Below are 6,600 nucleotides of genomic sequence, written 5' to 3' on the forward strand. Positions count from 1 at the left end.
TTGCCTTACGTTGCCTTACCTTACGTTGCCTTTCCTTACGTTGCCTTGCCTCACGTAGATCTTACGTTGCCTTACCTTTTGTTGCCTTACCTTACCTTGCCTTACGTTGCCTTACGTTGCCTTACCTTACGTTGCCTTGAAGTATGTTACCTTACGTTGCCTTGCCTTACGTTGCGTTACGTTGCCTTACGTTGCCTTGCCTTACGTTGCCTTGCCTTACGTTGCCTTACGTTGCTTTAACTTACGTTGCCTTGCCTTCCTTGTCCTTACCTTACGTTGCCTTACGTTGCCTTGCCTTACTTTGCCTTAACTTACGTTGCCTTGCCTTACGTTGCCTTACGTTGCCGTGCCTTACGTTGCTTTACGTTGCCTTACCTTACGTTGCCTTACCTTACGTTGCCTTGCCTTAAGTTGCCTTACGTTGCCTTAGGTAGCCTTACCTTACGTTGCCTTGCCTTACGTTGCCTTACCTTACGTTGCCTTGCCTTACGTTGCCTTATCTTACGTTGCCTTACGTTGCCTTACCTTACGTTGTCTTACGTTGCCTTACCTTACGATGCCTTACATTGCCTTACTTTACGATGCCTTAAAATGCCTTACCTTACGTTGCCTTGCCTTACGTTGCCTTATCTTACGTTGCCTTACGTTGCCTTACCTTACGTTGTCTTACGTTGCCTTACCTTACGATGCCTTACATTGCCTTACTTTACGATGCCTTAAAATGCCTTACCTTACGTTGCCTTACCTTACGTTGCCTTACGTTTCCTTACGTTGCCTAGCGTTACGTTGCCTTACCTTACGTTGCCTTACGTTGCCTTACCTTACGTTGCCTTACGTTGCCTTACCTTCCTTTGCCTTACGTTGCCTTACCTTACATTGCCTTTCCTTACGTTGCCTTACGTTGCCTTACCTTACGTTACCTTGCCTTACGTTGCCTTACCTTACGTTGCCTTACCTTACGTTGCCTTACGCTTCCTTGCCTTACGTTGCCTTACATTACGTTGCCTTACATTACGTTGCCTTAACTTACTTTGCGTTACGTTGCATTACCTTACGTTGCCTTACGTTTCCTTACCTTATGTTGCCTTTACCTTACGTTGCCTTACGGTGCCTTACCTTACGTTGCGTTGCAGTACGTTGCCTTACGTTGCTTTAACTTACGTTCCCTTACCTTACGTTGCCTTACCTTACTTTGCCTTTCGTTGCCTTACGTTGCCTTAAGTTGCCTTGTCTTACGTTGCCTTACATTACGTTCCCTTACGTTGCCTTACCTTAATTTGCCTTACCTTACGTTGCCTTGAAGTATGTTGCCTTACGTTGCCTTGCCTTACCTTGCCTTACGTTGCCTTACATTGCCTTGCCTTACGTTGCCTTGCCTTACGTTGCCTTACGTTGCTTTAACTTACGTAGCCTTGTCTTACTTTGCCTTACCTTACGTTGCATTAAGTTGCCTTACCTTACTTTGCCTTAACTTACGTTGCCTTGCCTTACGTTGCCTTAAGTTGCCGTGCCTTACGTTGCTTTACGTTGCATTAGCTTACGTTGCCTTACTTTATGTTGCCTTACATTGCCTTAGTTAGCCTTACCTTACGTTGCCTTGCCTTACGTTGCCTTATCTTACGTTGCCTTATCTTACGTTGCCTTACCTTACATTACCTTACGTTGCCTTACATTACTTTGCCTTACGTTGCCTGACGTTGCTTTACCTTACGTTGCCTTAAAATGCCTTACCTTAGGTTGTCTTACCTTACGTTGCCTTACGTTTCCTTACGTTGCCTAGCGTTACGTTGCCTTAACTTACGTTGCCTTACATTGCCTTAGGTTGCCTTGCCTTACGTTGCCTTACCTTCCGTTGCCTTACGTTGCCTTACCTTACATTGCCTTGCCTTACGTTGCCTTGTCTTATGTTGCCTTACATTACGTTCCCTTACGTTACCTTACCTTAAGTTGCCTTGCCTTACGTTGCCTTCACCTTACGTTGCCGTACGTTGCCTTACCTTACGTTGCCTTACCTTACGTTGCCTTACCTTACGTTTCCTTGCCTTACGTTGCCTTACGTTGCCTTACCTTACGTTGCCTTACGTTTCCTTGCCTTACGTTGTCTTACGTTGCATTACCTTACGTTGCCTTACGTTGCCTTGCCTTACGTTGCCTTACCTTACGTTGCCTTTAGTTACCTTACATTACGTTGCCTTTACCTTACGTTACCTTACCTTACGTTGCCTTACCTTACGTTACCTTGCCTTACGTTGCCTTACCTTACGTTGCCTTACGCTTCCTTGCCTTACGTTGCCTTACATTACGTTTCCTTACGTTGCCTTACCTTACTTTGCCTTACGTTGCCTTACCTTACATTGCCTTACGTTGCCATACCTTATGTTGCCTTGACCTTACGTTGCCTTACGTTGCCTTACCTTACGTTGCCTTGCAGTACATTGCCTTACTTTGCCTTATCTTACATTCCCTTACCTTACGTTCCCTTACGTTTCCTCAGCTTACTTTGCCTTTCGTTGCCTTAAGTTGCCTTGCCTTATGTTGCCTTTACCTTACGTTGCCGTACGTTGCCTTACCTTACGTTGCCTGACCTTACGTGCCTTACCTTACGTCTCCTTACGTTGCCTTACCTTACGTTTCCTTACCTTACGTTGCCTTACCTTTCGTTGCCTTGCCTTAAGTTGCCTTACGTTGCCTTACCTTACGTTGCCTTAAGTTGCCTTACGTTGCCTTGCGTTACGTTGCCTTGCATTACGTTGCCTTAACTTGCCTTACCTAACGTTGCGTTACGTTGCCTTACCTTACGTTACTTTGCCTTACGTTGCCTTAGCTTACGTTGCCTTACGTTCCCTTACCTTAAGTTGCCTTACCTTCCCTTACCTTACGTCGCCGTACGTTGCCTTAGCTTACGTTGCCTTATGTTTCCTTACGTTGCCTTACGTTTCCTTACGTTGACTTACCTTACGTTGCCTTAGCTTACGTTGCCTTACGTTGCCTTACCTTCCTTTGCCTTACGTTGCCTTACCTTACGTTGCCTTGCCTTACTTTGCCTTATGTTGCCTTACCTTACGTTGCCTTACATTGCCTTATATTACGTTGCCTAACATTGCCTTACCTTACTTTGCCTTGCCTTATGTTGCCTTACGTTGCCTTACCTTACGTTGCCTTGCCTTACGTAGACCTTACGTTGCCTTACCTTACTTTGCCTACGTTATGTTGCCTTACGTTGCCTTGCCTTACGTTGCCTTACCTTACTTTGCCTTGCCTTACGTTACCTTACGTTGCCTTACCTTACGGTTCCTTGCCTTAGGTTGCCTTATCTTACGTTGCCTTGCGTTGCCTTACCTTACGTTGCATTACCTTACATTGCCTTACGTTGGCTTGCCTTACGTTGGCTTGCCTTACGTTGCCTTGCCATACGTTGCCTTTCGTTGCCTCACCTTACGTTGCCTTGCCTTACGTTGCCTTACCTTGCCTTACCTTACGTTGCCTTACGTTGCCTTACCTTACGTTGCCTTACGTGGCCTTACCTTACGTTGCCTTACCTTACCTTGCCTTGCCTTACGTTGCCTTACTTTGCCTTACCTTACGTTGCCTTACGTGGCCTTACCTTACGTTGCCTTACCTTACGTTGCCTTGCCTTACGTTGCCTTACGTTGCCTTACCTTACGTTGCCTTATGTTGCCTTATGTTTCCTTACCTAACATTGCCTTGCCTTACGTTGCCTTACGTTTCCTTACCTTACGTTGCCTTAAGTTGCCTTATGTTGCCTTACGTTGTCTTACGTTGCCTAACGTTGCCTTACCTTACCTTGCCTTCCCTTACGTTGCCTTCCCTTACGTTGCCTTCCCTTACGTTTCCTTACGTTGCCTTGCCTTACGTTGCCGTACGTTGCCTTACCTTACGTTGCCTTACGTTGCCTTGCCTTACGTTGCCTTGCCTTACGTTGCCTTGCCTTACGTTGCCTTACCTTGCGTTGCCTTACCTTGCCTTACCTTACGTTGTGTTACGTTGCCTTACCTTACGTTTCTTTGCCTTACGTTGCCTTACCTTACGTTTCCTCAAGTTCCTTTACCTTAATGTCGGAAACGACGGTAGACATGCACATCAGATGATGATCAACAAGTCTCAATTTATTAAGGATAAAGCGCTGACATATATACACTAGTTAATTAGCTCATACATATTGCAAAATAAAGGCTCATCATTGGTTACATTATTTTAGTCATTTATTACAAAAGGTCTAAATACAACACAATACTGCATTATTCTGTTACCACGGCTATTATAATTATCTAAACATCAAGTTCTTAAAAAGAAACAATTACAAACATGATTATCTCAGTCTCACTACGTTCTGTACTATGATCTAAGCGGCTTTGAACTTGCTAAGCCTTGCGTTTCGGCCATAACTATTTTAACATAATAACTAAGCTTAGGTAGCCAAGCTTCGAGGGGCCTCATGACCTTTTTCTTGTAACCAAGTGCTCACAAGGTCATCCACATTTCCCCCGTTTTTTTTAAGTAAGAAAACATTGGCCTGTGACTTGTGGATTAAGTTGAGGACTAAGTTTTGCAAACAAGTCAGCAAACAAGGTAACAGGATGATTATGAACAGTATCACAATCCCTATACCTAATGCATACATAATAAATGTTCTGAGCCATTGACCCAGTCCAAAAGAGGACAACCACTTGTCTATGGGATTAGAGACCACTTTGATATTTCGTGTGTGATCTCGTAACCATTGCAGGTGCTGGTGAATTGACTTAGAATTAGAAGACAAATTAAAAGAACACATTTCTTCAAAATTTTCACAACTATGACCTTGAGCCAATAGTAAAAAATTAATGGCAGCTCTGTTTTGTAAAATTTGGTGTCTCAAACTATCCATATCTTGTACCATTTCAGACAAAATTTCAGTAGTTACATTAGATTGTTTTACAATCCAACATGCCAATTTCCCTAAAGTATTCAATGCATGTGCTGTACCCACACCAGGTACAAGGGATGCAAAAATTCGGGCTGTCGGACCCCAAAGTTCCACTTGATCATTACAGTCAGGTGATAACGCTGCTATGGAGCGTTTGAGACGATGGTTAGGAAAAAGAGAATGAATTTCAGACACATTTGGGGCAAATAAACCCAGTTTTCCTAAGTAACAGGGGCCTCTCATAGGGTTTTGGGGAATTCCTTGCCAAGCACGGTTTCCACATATCAAATAAAGATCATGGGGCAATTTCATCGCAGTGCGGTTTGCCCAAATTATGGTCTGATTCTTTGCCCATCCATAAGAAGGTCCACCACACATATATGTGGCATTCCAAAAAGGCCATTCTTTAGGTGTTAACCACATTAGTTTGTCAGTTTTCTTATAAATATAAAACCCTAATTTAAAACATCCATATTCATTGGCTGTTCTATTCAACATGCGACTGCCTAACAGTTTGATCTCTTGGGGATCCCAAGGTAAAGAAACATTTAATCCTGCTAACAAACGGGCAGCACATTCATCCTGCCTCGTATGAACATCACAATTCCCTCTGGTCAGACCCTTAAAGTCTGACTCGTTGAACCCCGGAATTCCAAGTAGGCAAGTTTGAAAAGGGTCGGTGGCGGATGCCAAAGAGAGACAAAAGGAGGTTACACCCGTTTTGTTTGCCCAAGTTACCCATAAGTTAGTTCTTGGACTGATGTGACCTTGGGTCGACGACACAATCATGAGAACTAGGATCTCAATCCACGTCATTATCAGAATTCGGGAGCATGTTTTCAGTAGTTGCAACATTCGGTGCAGCCTTCGGTGCAGCCTTCGTCCACCTTGCTGGGACCCAGATAGGACCTTCACCTAAAACAACATCCCATTTGTGACTATGAATGTGCAAAATACAAAATGCATTTTCCCTTTGTTTAATTGCCCTTTGTAATTGGAGAAATAACTCATATAGTCTTTTGTTTTGAACCATTTTGATAAAGGCGTCTTCAATACGTTCCACAATTCCTGCAACATATAATGAGTCTGTGACAATGTTTAAAGGATCCGTCAAAGTCATCAATGCCCAAATCACAGCAGATAGTTCCAAGGTTTGTAGAGAGTCCGTTTCTTCTGCAGGCAAAATATGATGTTGCCATTTTCCGTCTTGCTGCCACGTTATGGCTGCAGTTCGAGATTTCCTTCCTGCGTCAGTATACGCGGTGATGGCTTGGGGAATTGGATCCCGTTTTCTTTTTGGACAGGCAAACCAGCGCCATTTCCCCATCCATTGTAGCAGGGGTGATTTAAATAAATTGATGTTGACGCTAGCTGAGGTACCCAAAAGGGCTTCCTGAAGGTCTTCGCTGTTGTCAAGATACCACTGGAGAGTGTCTTTAGAGTTCATCGGGATAGGTATCATGGTAGGTTCACGACCATGAAGTTGCAAAACTCTTTCACGGCCTCTTTTAATAAGATGAGCTAATACTTCAACTTGTTTGACTAATGTCTTCGTTTGTTGTAGACTTGGAGACATCCATTCTGAAACACTCAGTTCTGTTCCTTGTGATGAAATCTGAGCGATGGCTCCTAATAAATGATGCTGGCCCAGCCATATGAGTAGGCTGAGTTCC

The sequence above is a fragment of the Phaenicophaeus curvirostris genome, chromosome 19, assembly GCF_032191515.1.
Source record: "Phaenicophaeus curvirostris isolate KB17595 chromosome 19, BPBGC_Pcur_1.0, whole genome shotgun sequence".
Taxonomy (NCBI): domain Eukaryota; kingdom Metazoa; phylum Chordata; class Aves; order Cuculiformes; family Cuculidae; genus Phaenicophaeus; species Phaenicophaeus curvirostris.